The 21248-nt window shown below is 37.7% G+C and overlaps 1 long non-coding RNA gene across 2 annotated transcripts in view; it reads right to left on the bottom strand.

Annotated features, from left to right (window-relative positions):
* Positions 1-17428, bottom strand: part of LOC123567964 (uncharacterized) — an 85729-nt gene extending 68301 nt beyond the window's left edge. The window contains exons 1-3 of one of the 2 annotated variants that reach the window (XR_010580228.2): positions 17221-17428; positions 16092-16255; positions 14702-14773 (exon numbers count right to left, since the gene is read on the bottom strand). This is a non-coding gene — a long non-coding RNA (uncharacterized lncRNA). Of the gene's footprint in view, positions 1-14701; positions 14774-16091; positions 16256-17220 lie in introns of those variants that run through there. The other variant, XR_010580227.2, reaches the window with a different exon arrangement.
* Between the last annotated feature and the right edge of the window lie 3820 nt (positions 17429-21248).

Raw genomic sequence — 21248 nt, 5'->3', positions numbered from 1 at the left:
CCGGCAATCATTCTAATAGGCTAAATTAGATCTTGTATTCCTGAACCTACCCCTAAACCAATTACGACATATAGAGATATTTAGAGCTTAAAATAAGGCCTGCGTTTTCCCATGCTCCCTCTCTGGAGTCAGGGATAGTGTCCTATCTGAAGCACAATACCTGAAATTGGAGACAGGTATTTTCTACCAACATTTATATTGCTCCTACCTAAAGACAGGGAATCAGTAACAGGCTTCAAAAAAACTAACAAGCAATTGTCCATCATAGGGCAACAGAGCCAATGGGGTGAGGGCTCCAAGGAACTTGCAATAAAAATGAGTCTCTCTCATGGATCAGTGAATGACAAATATGAAAGAGTTTCTGGGTACGCCTTAGCCATGGCCAGCTTTTTATTAACCATAGGCAGAAAGGATCCAGCATAATGATGCAAGGTTACAGGATATTTTAGGAAAGGCAGGAACCAGTGAAGAATTACTTCATATCAGCAAGTCTTTCTTAATGAAGTGTAGGCTGTAAAAACACCAGTTTAAGAAAAAAAGGGGAACTAAATGACATTTCATAAAGTAAAAAAGAGAGATAAGCAACAGTTCTTTTAATTTAGCTGTTTCTCTATTACCTAAAAAAAAAGATTCACAAGGGTAAGAATCATGCCTTATTCAATCTGCATGGGAAAGCCTATACATATTTGATAAGATGATGCTCTGGCCATAAAAGATAATAATGACAAAAGGTCCCTTCTCATCATCATGAAGATGATATGATCTAGAGATTACATAGGTTTTAGAAACAGTTGCTTATTGAATTCAACTTCCATGTGATGTTTGGTGAGACTTTTCACTTCTGTAAGCCTCAACAGCTTAATGTCTAAGATAGGATAATAATAATTCTTACCTATAGCGTTTTGAAGTGAGGTTATCCATGAAGCATGAACAAATGTTTGGCACAGAGCAAGTGCTCAATAAATATTAAACATTTATCTCTTCCTTCTCCTCTCCCTCCTCCTCTCTTTTATCTTATCAAGATCATAATTGTTATTGCATGGCAGTTAATGTTATTTAATCACTGAAATAATGTACTATTTTCCTTTGGATTTTTTAGTTTGATTTCTATATCTTTCTGGTCTGTTTCTAGAAGTAGTAAGATTTGATATGGTTTGGATCTGTATCCCCACACAAATCTCAAGTGTAATCCCCAGTGTTGGAGTTGGAGCCTGAGGGTAGGTGATTTGATCATGGGGGCGGTTTCTCAGGAATGGTTAGTACCATTCTCTTGATGCTGTTCTTGTGATAGTGAGTGAGTTATCATAAGATCTGGTTGTTTAAACGTGTGTAGCACCTCCCCACTCTTTCTTTCCCTCCTATTCCCTCCATGTGAGAGGCCTCATTTCCCCTTTGCCTTGTGTCATGATTGTAAGCTTCCCCAGGCCTCCCCAAAAGCTGAGTAGATGCCAGCACCCTGCTTCCTGTACAGCCTGCAGAACTGTGGGCCAATTAAGCCTCTTTTCTTTATAAATTATCCAGTCTCAGGTATTTCTTTACAGCAGTGCGAGAATGAACTAATACAAGATGTATAGGAAAAACAAAATTATAAGAAAAAAAAAGGAAAGAAGAAACCATGATATGAGAACTAAAAATAAAATCCTAAGTCCCCCGAAGGATGGAACAGACCCCTTTTGGCCAAGAGGACCCTAGAAAAACCTTAAACACTGACTTCTCAGCCATGATAGGAAGACAGGTTGGACCCACCTTGTTGTACCTCCTCCCTTTTGCAGTTTGGACACAACTGACCAGCATTAATGTTAAAATAGAGATCATAAGACTGATGGAATAAACTCTTTGTGACAATAAAATACCAAATTATAAACAAGACCTAAAGCCATGCCAGGCAAGGATGAAGTCACTCATCCTTACATTTAAATAAACTATGTTCTAACTGCCACAATGTTGTACTTTTTTCTGGTAGCAAAATAAACAATGGCCTTGAGATAAGCAATATTGAAACCATTACGGTTCATCCTCCTCCAGACACTGAATAACTGACCCCCTGGCTCCACCAGACGTAACTACAACTTTGATCAAACCAAGAGACTGATTTTAGTAGTTTTCTCCTGATAAGAGAATGCTGACCATGGACCGGCTCTGACTGGTTTACGGAGGCTGGGCACCTGAGCGCTCTGCTTCACCTTTTGATGTATAGGGCCTAATTGTAACATATTTAAAGGTAAAGTCTTCATCCCAAAGTGAATAGGGGGTTGTATGAAACATGGATGTTTGTTCAGTATGCACATGTCAGGACCCTGTTTGTGAATATCCATAGCTCCTCCTGTAACCTATTGAATACTTAGTCAACCCCTTCAGGATAAATTCCTGTCTCACCTTCCCTCCTTCCAAGTGCCTGCCTTTTGGTTTTCCTGGTACCTATGCTCCCCAGCCTGTGTGGTGGCCGACCCGCAGATTGTAACCTTTCATAAGAAATAAAGTCTCCTTTCTAAATTTATAAATTGGTGATTTTTCAATTGATGTACCCATAATTCTGTCATTCAAATTTAAATACTACTAAATATTTTGGTGTTTTTCTTCCTTCATTTTCTTCCGAATAACTTTGATATGCTTATTTTTAATTTTAAGAATAAAATACTCTATATTTGTTAAAATTGCCCTCTACTAATTTCTTAAATGTTTGTATCTATAGAAGATATAGCATTTCTCATAATATTCAAAAAATGTAAAAATTCACCTGAATTCCTATTTTTCAGTTCTTTAGTTAGCTAACTAGTTAAATAGATATTCATCAGATTTTCCATTTTAGTTTTTATATTTAAGAACCAGGAAACATTTTTTAAACTTCTACAGACTAAAAGTAGCATTGAATATCTTCTTAGTCTGGGTAAACGTGTTGGAAATAATCATAGTCATTCAAATGTAGATTTTACTATGTAAACCAATTAATAAATATCCTAAGCAAGATAAATTACATAGTTGCCTCAGAATGAGGCAGGTTCAAAAATATATTTATAAATTATTTTGAACTCCAAGTTAATCTTAAGATTAAATTTAATCTAACATGTAAACAATTCATTTTGTCATAAACCCATTGGGAATCATCTTTTCTAAAACTGCAAGACAGAAAAGATAAAAACCATATTCCCAGTTCTCCCCTGTGGAGAGAACAAGCTTTTCCTGGCTTTCTTGCACATTCTTGAAAGAACTAAAGAATTGCTTCATCTCTGCTGCAAGTAAACAATTGCTATTCAACAGTCAGTCACACCAGGCAGGCATGCCCAGCACCACTTACAGCCTGCTGAAGCACAGCCTCTCCCAACTTCTACCAGAGGTAGCAGGGAAATCAGTAAATAGGCAGGTTGGCAGAACGGAAATAGGAAGAAGTGAGATATCCTCAACTGAGCCTTTTTCAGCCATACACTCTTCTTCTTCCCTCCCCAGTCAATTCCCAGAAGAACTGCAAGTCAGGTAAAAGACCAAGAAGAATCTAATTGTTTTCTGCTGTTCACCTCATGAACAATATCCCAAGATGAAATAGGCTGAATATGAGAGTGCTTTTGATAACAAAAACAGGAAAGTTTTGGCATCACCACCAACCCAGCCTCTATTGTCTTTCCCAAATGCCTATATTTCTCTTACTTCCCTGCCACTCCCATAGTCAATGGACCACATACTTACCAATTCACTTACCAGACAAGATTTTCAAGTGTCCTCCCGTTTATTCTCTTCTCCTTTCTATTTACTTAGTAATGCATTTTCATCCTTTCTCTCATAAATTGGCTTAGGAGGCTTCAGTTGGTCTCCCTCATTCCCATCCTCCCAGTTCCATTTATTCTTCCTGCTCCTGCTAAGATTTATCTGTTTGTACCTCTAATTGTTCTGCTTTTAAAAATATATAAACAAGCCAGGCGCGGTGGCTCATGCCTGTAATCCCAGCACTTTGGGAGGCCAAGGTGGGTAGATCATAAGGTCAGAAGGTCAAGACCAGCCAAGATGGTGAAACCCCGTCTCTACTAAAAATGCAAAAATTAGCCGGGCGCAGCAGCAGGTGCCTGTAATCCCAGCTACTCGGGAGGCTGAGGCAAGAGAATCACCTGAACCCAGGGAGCGGAGGTTGCAGTGAGCCAAGATCACACCACTACACCCCAGCCTGAGTGACAGAGTCAGACTCCATCTCAAATAAATAAATAAATGAATAACTAAATAAATGAATAAATAAATAAATATAGCAATAAATAGAATATAGAAACAATTTCCACTCTTTCTTTGTGTGGATGAGATAGATACAAACTCCCTAGGGTGGCATAAAAATCTTTGCCTGGTATGTTTCTACTCTAACATCAGGATGCCATCTCAGCCATCATCGTTCCTGCTTTATCCTCTCCCCCATCACACCTACTTTCTTTTCTTCCTCCTCTCCCCCATCACACCTGCCACCATTCTCTTCATACATCATTTCTTTTCTTGCCCACATACACATACATTTGCATATGTCATTCTTCCAGCACAGGAAAGAATATCAGAAGTAACATTTTTTGAGCACACTTAATTTTTCAAGCATGCAATCTGTACAGCAATGTAAAGACATGGGAATGATTGTTTCTATTTTGTAGGAAAGAAAACTGAGGAGAAGGAAACTGTCCAAGCACATTATAATGATTGACAGTGTTGCCTGGCTTAAAATCTTTGTCCCTTCTCCTGTGTGGAATGCCCTACACCCAATTCTTTGCTGAAAAAATCCTCATCTGGCCTTTAAATCTCAGTTTAGATATGAGCTCACCTCCCAAGGCTCAGACAGAAGAATGGGATAACTTTCTATATAATGTTACTTGTTCAGGTGATCTCAGAATTTCTGCATGGGAGACTCAGAGGAACAATCCATTTGCAAGGTGAGGATAGTGGGGGCAGGCAAGGAGACCCATCTTGGAGCTTTGTTTATGTAGTGAGCACACTGTTTCAACTCTGTTTTATGCTAATGAAGATTAGTATGCAATGCCCACAGACAACCTGCCTCTTGGCATTGCAATATGACATCTCTTATGACACAAATTGTATTCTAGTCTTCCATGAAAACAGCTACCTGATAGACTAATAAAGTGAGCTTCCTGGGTCTTGTACAATATCTCATTCATCTTTATATTCAACACCCTTGACAGGGATCTAGCTTTCTATAGGTGCTCAGTAATTGTTGGGTGAATGAGAGCAGGAATAGATGAAATGATTATTTCCTGCCATAAAAACACTTTGGAATCTTTCAATGAACTTCATTAGGAAACAGCTTGGAAGTATGTTGTTTTCAATTATCAAAAACCAAGGCTCTAAGTACCTGTTAATGGCATGTGTGGCTATTTTAGTAGTTAAGTTTTAATACATTTAAACAAATAGATGACTTTAATACCCAAAGTCAATGATCCATTTAGCCAAGTAATGCCATAATTTGCTCTCAAAAAGATCACTTCACAGTTAATTCACTTTAATCTCGGTAATGGTTATATTTCTATTATTACGATTCAATTAAAATCAAACAATTTTCTTTAAAAAATTAAGCTGGAAACTTGGAATAGTTTACATAAAAATAGTAATTGAAAATTATAAAGGTACTAAGAAAACATGCCACTTCTACTTTTATAACCTCAAAATAGGAACTAATAAAAGACAGGGCTGTAATTCTATAGGGAAATGTAATAGCCAAGATCCTAATATTTTGTGTCAGATGTTGAGGAAAAAAAGTTGACAAAGAGCCACATACAGCTCATCGTTTCTTCATTTACCCAATGAAATAAGACCACAGGCCACCATGATATTTTAGTTTTCTCTCTAAACTATGACAGTGACTGTTACTTTAGTCTCTATCAGACAAAACACTAAATTCTTTGCATGAACTATCCATTCTAATTCTCACAAATATACTTTAGAGTAGATAATGTTCTCTTTTCTCTACAAATAAGGACACTGAGGTTCAAAGAATTTGTAAATGATTGGACAAGCATCTTCTACAACTTATCTGATATTTAAAGTCTGACAATTGTTTCTATACAATTCTACTCTTATAACTATAAATTCTACTTAGTTATTTCAGGCATATGGAATTCTTTAAGATAATAGCATCATTTAGAATCATAGGCATATATTGAACTTTACTTAACCTTTGTAATGTCTCAATTTACTTTATAAAATGATTTTGAGGATTAAATGATAGAATCAATGTAAAGCAACAGCTCTGAGCTTATAATTAGGCTTGTAACAGGTTCTGAGCTTACAATAAGCACTCAATAAACTTTGGATGATGATGATGTTCATGATGATGATGATAATGATGATGATGGTGATAATGATGATTTAGTCTAACCTACTCATTTTTCTATGTTTCAATAAGAAAGTGATTCAGATAAATCAAATGACAAGCACCCATGGGAAAATGGTGGCAGAGCCTGATTCTCACTTTTCTAGGGCACTGCTTACCTAGAGATTGCTTGATGGTATAGTATGATGGATATTACCATGTATAACCTGACATGCAGGTAAAAGAGAAAACAAACAAAAGGAGGTAATCTTCTCTAGGTTCAGAAAACAAACAAAAGGAGGTAATCTTCTCTAGGTTCAGCAATATGATATCTTGCTACTCAATGTGTGTTCCACAAACAAGCACCATCAGTATCACTTGAGAACTGGTTAAGAAGGCAGACTCTCAGACCCCTCTCCAGAACTGCTGAATCAGAATCTGCATTTTCACAAGATGCCCAATGATTCACAATCCCACTAAAGTTAGAGAAGCATGGCTACAGTCCTCAACCACCCGGAGGCAAAATAAAGATTAAGAATATGGGCTGTGGAGAGAGACCCAGATTCCAGCCCTGTCTCTAGCATTTCCTAGCTGTGACACCTTGGACAAGTTCTTACAAAAATTAAATGCTATCACCTGAGGTTAGGAGTTCGAGACCAGCCTAGCTAACATGGTGAAACCCCGTCTCTACCAAAAATATAAAAAATTAGCTGTGCGTGGTGGCAGGCACCTGTAATCCCAGCTACTTGGGAAGCTGAAGCATGGAGAATTGCTTGAACCCAGGAGGCAGAGGTTGCAGTGAGCTGAGATCGCACCATTGCACTCCAGCCTGGGCTACAAGAGCAAATCTCCATCTCTAAAAATAAAACAAAACAAAACAAAAAAATTAAATGTCATAATATATTTAAAGCACCTAATACAATATGATTAAACTCACTGTCATAATAATGAAGACAGACCTAAATATTAAGAAGCGTACTTTAAATGGCAAATAATGAGAAGATAGAGATTTGGACATGGGTCTAAAATTTTCATCTTCCAAATCAAATACGAATAAAAGAGACTTACAGAAAAAAATGTTGAGAGTAATTATGAAACACCTAATTTTAAAAAATGTATATATATGTATATACACACATGCACATATGTACGTATATATGTATGTATATGTGCATATACATACATGTATATATACCTACACATACAAATATATACATATAATTTCTCAGGTTTGTACAAAATGTTCTTTATTCCCAAATACAGATCCTATTCATGCACGGAAAATAAAACTGAGACTGAGTCAAAAGTGCATGTTGGATTCTGTCCACTAGCTATGTCCAGATCCTTAACTGACTATTCTCATTTTAGCAAAATCAGATTGCATGGAAATGGACATTTTTTACTTGTTGAGTAGAAAATTAGCTCAGTGTTAATGCTCATCTTATTTCATAGTTTTCAGTGTGTTGTAACACTGACACATCAACAAGGTGACCTGTCATCTCATCAACCTGGCCAAGTAAAAATTAAATAAAGATAGATGGAGATTAGTGTGACTTATATCATAACAGAAGATAGCATTAACCAGGAAAGATGATGGGGGGCCCAAGAGTTTTAGAAAAAATTAATTTCTCTTGAGTGAAACGGAAGTTGTTTTTACCAACAGTACTTTCCAAATGTACTTAAATTCCCACAGTATCATTTTCTGTATTTGTAAAATAATGATATTATGAGAGTCACTGATGAAATGGTATATCAAAGCACATTTTTGGATTTGGAAGCACATTCTAGCATGCCTAATGTCACGTGATTAATCTGAGTCTGTGCCAAATTAAAGCCCTAATTAAATATGCACTTTTTAAATGAAGATGGAAGGGTCTTCCTACACCAGCCATGCCTGGTAGCATCTACCTAGTCATTCTCCATCACGTGACCAAAAAATGTGCTCTTTAAATTTGTTTTAGCTGGTGTTACAAATGAGAAACGAGTGGTCTTTAACTTGTGAGCTCACCAGATGGCTTTAGCGTAGATCAGATAATAGGATAATAGTATTACAATTTTTCCAGGGCATATTTTTCTCTATATATGAATAATTAAACCTTCTTCATCTCAGCTTTTTCTGAAAAAAATAAGCAAATTACAAGTTGGTGATTGTAATTGTCACATTTCAGTCTTTATTTTTCATTACCTAATGTTAGTTTTCAAGTATTCTATGTGTAGTTGGGTCACCTAATTTTAGAGGTTTTCATGATGAAAATCTAAAACCATAGAGACAGATCGATTTGGGTTGTTTAAAATTAATTTGGCCTTTTATTTTAAGTTAAAAAGAAGCCTGGGTTATGTCAAAGATTAGCTGACCTCTCCCTCAACAAATTGTTCACCAATAAAGCTTAAGACTTAATTTATAGTTATCATGGTAGCCTGTCTTTGCATTTATTATCAGTTCACACCATGGACCTCTAGGGAATTGCTTGTCAGTGCTGATTTTTTTTTTTTGTCATTCCAGAGATCCTTGAAATATTACATCTGATAATGATCCTAAGACCTGATTAAATTGCCTGAGAGGCTTTTTTTTCTTACACCTTGGCCAGATAGATAAGTTCTCTATAGCCACTAACAGTCAGTCAGAATGGATTTCATTCTGATAATCAAGGCCTAAATTAATCTCCTTTTCCCGATTTTTGATGATAGTACACATCAATTTTCTTCTCTCTCACAAATGATGTCATATATAAGTATATGAAAATAATCCTTTCATATTTTTATAATATTGCATTCTTCTATCTAAAGGTTTTTAGTTTAAGCTATCTTAAAAATATTTGGAAAGGTCACTGACCTTAATATTGCTATAAATTATATGGAATCAAGATTTTTCATCAATGTATCATTAAAAGTTTATTTTCCAGTTCAACATCTACAACACATTCCAGGAGGTGCTGTAAAATACATTCTGTGTTCCACACCTGTGTATTATCTGCAACCACCTTACATCTGAAGAATTGCAAAAGAATCCAATCTGTTCTATCTACTGCCTTTCTTTTTTTCTGTCCAATTATTTAATTCATTATATTCATTTATTAATACTCTCTTCTGGTTCTCACTATATGACCTCTCCTGGGTTCTATAAGTACAGTGGAGAGCCAAAAGAGATGTAGTTTCTGTCCTCAAAGACCTTAGAAGCAAGTTGAGAAAAGATCATCAATCAGAAAACAAATGGACAAAACAAAGTTGCCAATTACTTAGTGCCAGCAGGAGATGCTGTATAGTTAAAAGGGGGATGAGGGTGGGCTGGGTGCAGTGATTCATGCCTATAGAGGCAAGCTATATTTGGGACCCTTTTGGCCATGGCTGGAGCTGGAGCTGGTGGGATTCAGGGAGCAGTGTCCCAAAGCTGCATAGGGCAGTTGGGCCCTGGGCCTGGCAATGATACTACTCTGTCCTCCCAGGCCTCCAAGCCTGTGATGGGAAGGACTGCCACAAAAGTTTCTGGAATGCTTTCTCTCCACTGTCTTGGATATTAGCACTTGCCTTCCTTTCAGTTATGCAAATTTCTGCAATCTGCTTGAATTCCTCCCCCTGAAAATGGGCCTTCCTTTTTCTACCATATGACCAAACTGCAAATTTTCCAAAATTTTATGCTCTGCTTCCCCTTTAAATATAAGTTCCTTTTTAGATCATCTCTTTGCTCACACACATGGGAATAGGCTGTTAGAATCAGCCAGGCCAAATCTTGAACACTTTTCTGCTTGGAAATTTCTTCCACCAGATAACTTCAATGCTCATTCTCAACTTCAAACTTCCACAGGTCCCCAGGGCAGGGGCACAATGCAGCCAACCTCTTTGCTAATGCATAACAAAAGTGAACATTGCTCCAGTTCCTAATTAGTTCCTCATTTCCATCCGAGACCTCCTCAGCCTGGACTTCATTGTCCATATCACTATCAGCATTTTGGTCACAAGAACTTCACAAGTCTCTATAAAGTTCCAAAGTTATTTTCCATTTTCCCATCTTCTTCTGAGTTCTCCATACAATACCATCCTTTGTCTGTTACCCAGTCCAAAGCTGCTTTCACATTTTCAAGTATCTTTATAGCAACGCCCCACTCCTCAGTACCAATGTTCTGTATTAGTCAGTTCTTGCACTACTATAAAGAAATACCTGAGACTGAGTAATTTATAAAGAAAAGAGGTTTAATTAACTTATGGTTCTGCAGTCTGTACAGGAATCATAGTAGCTCCTGCTTCTGGGGAGGCCTCAGGAAACTTACAATAATGGCAGAAGGTGAAAGGCAGGCAGGCACCTTTTACATGGCCAGAGTAGAAGGAAGAAAGAGAGGGGAAAGGTGCTACATACTTTTAAACAACCAGATCTTGTGAGAACTCCCTCACTATACAGTACCAAGGAGGGGATGGTACTAAGCCATTCATGAGAATTTCACCCTGTTAAATCAAACTAAATATGACCAGAGAAAGCCTCTGTAATTCCATAATTGAGTCCTTGAGAACAAACCATAACCTAACCAGTAGGCAGACAAGACTGAAAACCTAATTTAGGAATATGCTTCTGTAACAATTGCTGAGTCTCAGCCAAATCCAGCAGCCATACTTGAACCACTCATATGCTGCTGACTGTTCAAACTGTGTTCAAATAAAGCAAATGCCAAGCTGCAACCAATCCAGCTGTTCCTGTAACTCACGTCTGTTTTCTATGCATCACTTTCCTTTTTTTGTCTATAAATTTGCTGTGACCATGAGATGACCCTGGAGTCTATCTGAATCTGCTGTGATTCAGGAGTCTGCCCAATTTGCAAATGTTTTTCTCTTGCTCAATTAAACTCTGTTAAATTTAATTTGTCTAAGGTTTTCTTTTAACTGCCCCCATGATCCAATCACTTCCCATCTGCAACATTGGGAATTACAATTAAACATGAAATTTGGGTGAGGATACTCAAAAAAACAATCCAAGATCCAAGCCATATCAATGCTATTAACACTTAATAGACTGAGTTCACAATATCTCCAAGCTATGCCTGTAAAAGCTATGGTTCTTTACATAAATATGAGCTTAATATGTTTTCTCCTCTTCCTTCATCCATCTCTTTCCTAGCTTCACATTTCTATTTTCCCTATCAAAGTACTTAGTTCCATTTTGATTGCTTTGCTCACCTTGATCCCTCCCTCCTCCACCCTTTCCCAAACCCTAACTCAAGAATGTGTTTCTTACTCTTTACCACTTTCTTTTATGACTTTTCCTCTCTTCAAGACAGAAGAAACAAAGGTCTATCCCTAATTAAAATCTCAGCTCCTTCATTGTGACCTCCTAGAACACTTTAGTCTTTTCGGTTATACCTCCTTTGATTTCAAATTCCTACGGGAGTAATTATCTTCCTCATTTGTCCATCACTCAGTCTGTGCATCAAGGCATTTTCATTTATCTTTCTGTGGAAATAATTTAGATATTAAACAGAAATGCACATCCCTCAAGAACAGAATCTCTTAAAACTCCTTATATTCCTAGGAGTGGCATAGTGCATAATTAGTCCTGAAGTCACATTCTTTTATTCTTATACCTATGGCTACAAGGCAGCCTTAGTACCACCTAAATATCATGCAAAGGGATCTCCAAAAAAAAGTCATGTTATTGGAAAATGGAAGAAATCAGGGAGGGTAGAATTAAACAAAGCAGAATAGAAGAGATGGCCTCTATAATTCACTTATTCATTACCAGCCCTTTGTGACAGAGCTATCATATACTCCTGCTTATCATTCTAACAATATAAAGCGCTATATTGTGTAAAGAAGGCAATTGATAAATAAAACATGGGGTATATAATACCAGCAAGGTGGTAACAAATAAATTTACACCTGAATTTGAATTTTGGAAATTAGGTTAATAAAAGCAAGAGTGTTTATTTTCTTAGTAAATATTTACTTTGGGTATTTAGAACCTATTGCAAGGCAAATGGCAGGTGCATAAAATTGACCCTCAAGTAAGGCGTCAATTAGATGATGATTACTTCTAACCTATTCTTGCCCAGAGCAGAGTAAATGGATATTATCTCTTCTCTAAATTGACCATATATTTTCCGTCTTCCCCAGGGCTGACCAAAAACTTCTTGTGTTCTTTCACCTTCTCATACCTTGAGTCTATGCATTGCTGTTCTACTTTTTCTGTGAGTGAACTTTGCCCCCTCCACTGCCCACCTTTTAGGAAGCAGACTCTTCCACTAATGATCCAGTCAACAAGACAGAAGGAATGAAGAGGTGACAGCATGTTCTGACTGTGTCCCAGCCTTCCTCAAAGTGGGAAAGGCTGTACTCACCCAAAGTGCCTACCACTCACACTTTGACCACTGCCTCTCACCCCACTTTCTCCCATATCTGTCATAAATCTTCTGTCCTCTGACTTTCACTCTGCCCAGCCCAACCTTTGTACCCATGGCTGTAGCCATCATCCTCCATTTGTATGCTTTATAACTCAATAATCAGGGTGCACCTTCCTCATATTTGTTTTTGCTTAATTTTAATTATTCACCTTTTGGTCTTTTAATATGTCTTTAGCTCATTTAATTTTGCTAGCATTTTATCTATTTTTAATTCTTACCTTATATTGTGGTCTTATTTCTAATTCCAATGTCATATTCCATATTAGTTCTTTCTGCCATTCTCCTTTTAATATTTTTCTGACAGTTTTTCTCTTTTAATATTTTTCTCTTCTATAATTTTGATTTCTTTCTTAAGTGACATTTTAAATTATTTTAAAATAATAATGACTCAAGGCAACAAAGATAAAAAGGGGAAATTCCTCATGATTCTCATGCAAAATATTTATTCAAAACTTTATAAAATGTTCTATTTCTCTGTTTTCCTCATTCCTGAATATATTCCTCTTCTTATTTCTCTATCTCCCAAGGCAAGAACAAGCAACTAATAAGACTTTGTGACCACAGTTAATAATAATATATTGTATATTTCAAAATTGCTTAAGAATAGATTCTTAATATTCTCCCCTCAAAAAACTGTTAAGTTGGTAAGGTGAAGGATACATTAATTACCTTGATTGAATCTTTCTGCAATGTATACATAGAACAAAACACCACATTTTACTACTTAAATATAATAAATTATTTATGGCCGGGCGCGGTGGCTCAAGCCTGTAATCCCAGCACTTTGGGAGGCCGAGACGGGCAGATCATGAGGTCAGGAGATAGAGACCATCCTGGCTAACACAGTGAAACCCTGTCTCTACTAAAAAAATACGAAAAACTAGCCAGGCAAGGTGGCGGGTGCCTGTAGTACCAGCTACTCGGGAGGCTGAGGCAGGAGAATGGCGTGAACCCTGGAGGCAGAGCTTGCAGTGAGCAGAGATCTGGCCACTGTACTCCAGTCGGGGTGACAGAGCGAAACTCCATCTCAACAACAAAAACAACAACAACAACAACAAAAGAAATTATTTATTTATTTATTTAAGAGAGGGACTCTCACTCTGTTGCCCAGGCTGGAATGCAGTGGTGCTGTATTGGCTCACTGCAACCTTCTCCTCCTGGGTTCAAGTGATTCCCTTGCCTCAGCCTCCCGGGTAGCTGGGAGTACCGGCATCCACTACCATACCCAGCTAACTTTTGTATTTTTAGTAGAGACAGGATTTCACCATTTTGTCCAGGCTGGTTTTGAACTTCTGACCTCAGGTGAGCCGCCCACCTTGGCCAAAGTGCTGGGATTACAGGCGTGAGCCACCGCACCTGGCTTATTATTGTTATTTAAGATAGAGTCTCACTCTGTCACCCAGGCTGCAGTGTAGTGACACGATCTCGGCTCACTGCAATCTCCACCTCCCGAGTTCAAGCAATCCTCTCACCTCAGCTTCCAGAGTAGCTGGGACTATAGGCATGCACCACCACGCCCAGCTAATTTTTTTGTGTTTTTAATAGAGACAGGGTTTCACCATTCTGGCTAGGCTGCTCTCAAACTTCTGATCTCAAGTGATCTGCCCACCTCAGCCTCCCAAAGTGCTGGGATTACAGGTATGAGCCACCAAGCCTGCCTAAATATAAAAAAATTTTCTGTCAATTGAAATTTTGTTTAAAAAGACACTGAAATCCCATAAGCTCCTGGCACTGGTTGAAGTGGCTCATGCATGAAGGAGAAAATAACAGAACAGTTAATGGAGATGCTATTATGACTAGTTTAAAAGAGTCTCCAGATTAAAAGGTTTGTGTTTGAAGACACTCTGAGGATATCAGCCTCCACAGTTGTGCATATGTCAGAAAACATCAAAAATATTAGCAAAATGCAATGTTGACACCATACCATGCTGTAGATCCAGACAGCAGCAAATGTCCCCAGTGTAATTTGCATCTTTGGAACAAGCTCAAGTTCAATGCTTTCTTAAATCTATCAAAAGAGATTACTTCTCACCTTAATGACACCAAGAGGGTGAAGAGATTTTCAAAATTGTCACCAAGACAGGTTTTTCATTTCTTGATTGTCCTGGAATTTCAGAAAAGCAGAAATAGGTTGTTAGGAAATCCCTAGGTTTATTTTTAGAGAGTCTAATTCTAGAATCCCAGATCTCACTCTCAGTACTTTTTCCCAGAAGGTGCTTGGTGGCTTGGTGTAATCAGACAGACTAAGGTTCAGAAAACACAGAAGTCGTTGGAAACCAGCCAGGTGGACAATGTGGAATATAGAATTGCACTTGGGTTTTCTAAAAATAATATTGGTTAAGTTTGTACTTTATTATCCCTTTGCCATAATTTCCCTTACTTACTTTATACAATTCTTTTCTTCTTGAATTTTATGGGTAAATACTTTGAAGGACAATGTGGGACATATGTTAATTAATTAGTTAATCACTGCAGAGATAAATGAACACAAATGTTTCTGTAGATGTAATTTTTATTGAGCTCTCTTAGACATTCAAAAATTAGCTATGAACACGCAAAAAGGCTCAAGTCTTTATTCATGTTAACTTTATTGCATTTTTTATGATGAAAAGAGTGCTTTAACTTTATTGCACTTTTTATGATAAGAGTACTGTCTTGATTCCATATTTTATTTCAGTTCTTACTCTTTTTGTAAACTCCTGCCACTTCCATTCTCCACCTGTCTTCAAGATGCACCCATTTGTCTCATATTCATCTTATTTTATAATATTGCATTATGTGTATTTTTAATTTATATAAATTACACTTATATGTATTTTATTGTTTATTTCTGTTTTTTTTTCCTACTCAATGCTGTTTTTAACATCTACTCATGTTACCCTATTGATCTAGTAACTTTGTACTCTTTTCCTATTGCTGCTATAACAAATTACCAGAAATTTAGTTGTTGTATTTTTTTTTTTTTTTTTTTTTTTTTTTTTTTTTTTTTTTTGAGACGGAGTCTCGCTCTGTCCCCCAGGCTGGAGCATAGTGGCCGGATCTCAGCTCACTGCAAGCTCCGCCTCCTGGGTTTACGCCATTCTCCTGCCTCAGCCTCCCAAGTAGCTGGGACTACAGGCACCCGCCACCTCGCCCGGCTAATTTTTTGTATTTTTTTTAGTAGAGACGAGGTTTCACCGTGTTAGCCAGGATGGTCTCGATCTCCTGACCTCGTGATCCGCCCGTCTCGGCCTCCCAAAGTGCTGGGATTACAGGCTTGAGCCACCGCACCCAGCCAGTTGTTTTAAAACAACACAAACGTATTCCCTTAAGTTTTGGAGGTCAGAAGCCCAAAATGGGTCTCACTGAGCTAAAATCAAGATGTTATACCAGCATTACTTTTTTTTTTTCTGGAAGCTCTAGGGAAGAATTTGTTTACTTGCCTTTTCCAGCTTCCAAAGGCTGCCCACATTCCTTGACTTATGGCCCCTTTTCATCCTCGAAGTCAGCAGCAATGGTTGGTTGAGCCTTTCTCACACTGCATCACTCTGACACTTCTGCCCCTCTGGTCTCCACTTAAGGATGCTTGTGATTATCCTGGGTCCACCTAGATAATTCAGAATAGTGTCATAATTTTAAGTTCAGGTGATTAGCCACTTGAATTCCATCTGAAAACTTTATTTTTCCTTGCCATGTAATCCAACATATTCACAGGGAGTAGGACACAGGCATTTTTGGGAGGCCATTATTCAGCCTACCCAAATGACATCATATTCCATACTTTATCTGCCATATTTTCATGTACCTCTTCCTCTTTCTAAGGGACAGTTGCATTGTCTCTACTAAGCACCATAAAAATATTATTATAGGTTATGTTACATTAATATTATATAGCATATATTACATTGCACAGTATAAAAGTGTTATGTTGAGCCGGGCGCGGTGGCTCAAGCCTGTAATCCTACCACTTTGGGAGACCAAGACGGGCGGATCCTGAGGTCAGGAAATCAAGACCATCCTGGCTAACATAGTGAAGCCCCGTCTCTATTAAAAATACAAAAAGTTAGCCGGGCTTGGTGGCGGGCACCTGTAGTCCCAGCTACTCGGGAGGCTGAGGCAGGAGAATGGCTTGAACCCGAGAGGCAGAGCTTGCAGTGAGCCGAGATTGCGCCACTGCACTTCAGCTTGGGCGACAGAGCGAGACTCCGTCTCAAAAAAAAAAAAAAAAAAAAAAGTGTAATGTTGGATAAGTATATATAGATGTATGTCAATTATATATATATATGTACACACATACAGTTGGCGCTGTCTATATCCTTGGGTTTCATATCCACAGATTCAGTAAAGTGTGGGCTGAAAATATTTGAAAAAAATTTAAATAATAATGCACCAATAAAAAATAATACAAGTAGAAAACCTTAACAGAAGGTGCCACAGACTGTATTTAGAAAGGCCACATAAATTCTATACTTATGAATATCTTATTTTACTAGTTATATTAGTTGCCCATTGCTGCTGTAACAACTCACTACAAATGTATTGGCTTAAAACAACACAAATTTATTCTCTTACGGTTCTGGAAGCCAGAAGCCCCAAATCAGTTTTAGTAGATTAAAGTCAATATGTCATCAGGGCTGATTTCTTCTACAGAATTCAGGGAAGAATTGGTTTCTTGTCTTTTCTAGATTCTGGATGCCGCCTCCATTCCTTCCGCAAATAACTTCAACCTCTTGCCTTCACGGTCACATGTTCTAGCTCCTCTTCCATCTCCCTCTGCCTCCTGCTTGTAAGAACACTTGTGGTTACATTTAGGACTCACCTGGGGCCACATGGGTAATCTAAGTAATCTTCTCATCTCAAGATCCTTAACTTTATCATATCTGCAAAGTCTCTTTTGTCAGGTAAGTTAACATTCACAGATGCCAGGAATTTTGACAGTGATGTCCTTGAGAGCCATTATTCAGCTGACCACTGAATTCCTAGTCTTATTTCATAATGGACCTTTTCTCATTATTTCAATGTATTCATTTATATAAAAATTATTATACACATATAATATTTCAGACACAGTGCCCTACAGTGAAATGATAACTTCATAATAATGTGCTTTCAAGGGGTGGAGAGAGGGTAACAACAAAACATGGAATATTACTAAGAATTGCTTTGACTTTTTCTGGGTTTCCAATTCATTCTGCACAGTGTCTTAGTTACATGATAACATTACCTGAATATTACAAACCTACTTTACATCTGAGTCTTACCTAAATGTCTGGATTCCTGTTCCACTATGAGCCTCTCTTTTATACACCCCTACACAGGACTGATTCTCTAGTGCCAGACCCAGACTCCACCTTTCCACTATTTCTGGGCCCTCTTCCAAACCTAATTTACTCCAGCATACAAACCTACCCTACTCCCCTACCCTTGGATCAGGCTGGCTTGACTAATTAATTAAAGGATCTTACTTTTAGCCTTTGAATGACATCATTGAGAACATCAGTTTACATCTAAAGAAGATGACTTGCTGTGCTCCATGAGTCATCATTACACATAATTTAAGTGCAACATCAACAGCGTATCTATTTTATATATCCATAGTCTTCAGGCATTTACATCTCTTATGATAAAAGATAAAAATTATGTATTACTTAAAGCCATCATTTATCATTATGATTGTTATTAATGAGGCCATTCAATACATGTAGTATAAAAGAGTATTGGGAATCTGAAATATCAAACATAACTTTAATATTGAGCTTTTATTTCTTTCTCTATATGTACTAAATTATTTCTCTTGTTGCAAGCCTCTATGATGTTTATTTATTTTTCATGGACCAATTACTATCTAGTGGAATGCAGAGGACTAGTTGGAGGGAAAACTGGTGGAAAGGAAAAAGTTATGGCTCTTGGTCTCAGGATAAAAGCTACAAAGCAGTACAGGTATGGATGGTGGAGATAAAATTATTTTAAGAGTTTCTTCTGATTAAGATGATACAGGAAGAGGAAGAAATAAGATGCTGGGAGTAATGGAGAGTGCTATGGTAGAAGAAAATTGTTATCCTAGGTCTCAAATGGATTCTTAAAATTTTTGAGAAAGGCAGAATAGTTAATTAAATAACATGTTTAGTATTAGGCAGAAAATGTAAGAAAAATCATATGTTTGAATTCATTGCATCTCTATCCCAAGTCTTCCAGCTTCTCTCAAAAGCTAATTGTGCTGTTCTACTCATTGGATATTTGTTTTTTACTTTTATTTTGCCATTTGGCTATATCATTTATTTAACTTAATTATCTTAAATTAAATAGAATGTTTCAGGTGTGGATAGACCAGAATCAAGTAGTCAGGCAAGGATAATTGACTCTCCAAAATGTGAGATAATTGTTCCTGTGATGTGAGCTCAAAATAGGGTATCCAATTTCCATGTTTATAAGACCAAAGCGAGAGAGTGTTCACATGTTTCATCCTATTATTCCATTTTTTCACAGGTATCTTACCATATTGGATCACATTTGTTGATTTTTTTAGTTTTCTCTGGAAGGATATACATTCAGTGTGAATAACTTGGAAAGCAGGAGATGCTGCGAGTGAGGCAGAGACCAGATGGGGAGAGCAGATTAGTTATCGGTTTGTGATATGCTTCAAGGGGATACCAGGCCAACACAGTTGGAAGCTGCATACTCAGTGATTCATTCCATATACTAATTTCATTGGTAAAATAATTTTTTGTGTGGATGAAAAGAAGTGAAAATGTAAATCTTATTTAGGAAGGACTGACATTTAACATAATGCCCTTGTTGTAATAAAATAAACTCAATAAAATGACAAAACAAAACAGGAGATTTTAAAAAACTAACTCATCTCTAGAGTTTCTTGATTATTTATAGAAGCTTACCTGGATGGGTTTTATACCTGAAATGCTTGACATTTGCAAGCCAGGGTTCTTTCCCATAGGGGCATAGCCCCTTTCTTTGACATGCGTGATTTTTCACTGGAGCCTAGAACTTATACATAAATAGAAGATGAAGGTAGAGTACAAACAGCCCATTACTTGAAATAACATTGGATCCAGTTGCAAAAATATGGCTTTCTGAAGTAAGCAAGTGATCATTACACATAAATTAAGTGCAACATCAACAGTGTATCTATTTTATATTTTCATAGGCTTCAGGCATCTACATCTCTTTGACATGTCACGCCAAATACAATGTAGGTATAACTGTCCTTTATGGAATTTTGGCAACCCTGTGGATGCCAGTGTGTCCAACACATCCTATGCAACATGTGAGATCTTCTCAGCTGCAACTGTCATCAAGGCCCTTGGTTATTTCCTTCTCCTTAGGCCCTATAGAAACCAGATTTTCATGTGCACCACCAGAGGAAATCTGTACTCACAATCCTACCCTGCACACTTTGTTGATCTGAGGCTTCCCTGGTACGGTTGAGGTATGAGACATGTGGGACCTGCTCAGTGGGATTTAACATACTGCAGGGTGAACTGTTGACCCCAGTGAAATCAAGAAGATAGCAGGTAATTCTTTCCCTTCCACAGACAGACTATCCTGATGCAGGTCTCCATATGGTCTCTCTAAAGATGGTCTCATGAGATCAAGCAATTGGTTGTGCTAGTAACAAGCAGTGGCCAGATGGTTAAAGCACTTCCCTGTATTTGCTCTTCCACCTTTCCTGCCTCAGCTCCCTTGTCCTTCACTCCTGATTTCCTGGGATTGTTCTTCTATATAAAGTATCTACATAAGCCTTTGCCTCACACTGCTTTCTAGAAAAGTTGGTTTAAGAGAAACAGCTGTAGGCAAAGATGTGTATGAGTGGGCTCCTCTCCCAATCCAACCTCTGAAAGATGATTCAAATGAAGGCAAGAATCTTCTAGATTTATATGAAATTCTAGGCAGTCTTTGTCCTGGGTGTCTTTTCACTTTGAACAATTTATCCTATAGTATGCCCCATTGTTCCTCTCCCAATCCAACCTCTGAGAGATGATTTGAATGAGACCAAAGATCTTCTTCTAGTTTTAAATGAAATTCTAGGTGGTCTTTTTCCTGGGTGTCTTTTCACTTTGAACCATTTATCCTATATAGTATGCCCCATCATTCCTCCCCCAATCCAACCTCTGAAAGATTATTTGAATGAGTCCAAAGATCTTCTAGTTTTTTGGGTGTTTTGTTTTGTTTTGTTTGTTTGTCTGTTTTGAGATGGAATCTTGCTCTGTCGCCCAGGCTGGAGTGCATGGCTGCGATCTTGGCTCACTGCAACGTCTGCCTCCCTGGTTCAAGTGATTCTCCTGTTTCAGCCTCCCAAGTAGCTTCTTCTAGTTGTATATGAAATTCTAGGTGGTCTTTTTCCTGGATGTCTTTTCACTTTGAACCATTTATCCTATAGTATGCTCCATCTTTTTGCAACTAGATACAATATTATTTCAAGTAATTGGGGTACTCAGCTATAAATTGTGTCCTACTGGTAGTTTATTTACCATTATGAGAAAAATCACGATTCAGGCTATGTCATGTTAAGGAACACTCATAAACATGATCCAAAAGGTAAACACTGAACAATGGGCTCCCCAGTTGAATAGAAGAAACTCCTA

Source organism: Macaca fascicularis, chromosome 12 (assembly GCF_037993035.2).
Source record: "Macaca fascicularis isolate 582-1 chromosome 12, T2T-MFA8v1.1".
Lineage (NCBI taxonomy): Eukaryota > Metazoa > Chordata > Mammalia > Primates > Cercopithecidae > Macaca > Macaca fascicularis.
The sequence above is the reverse complement of the archived record's forward strand: the minus strand, read 5'-3'. Positions and strand labels throughout refer to the sequence as shown.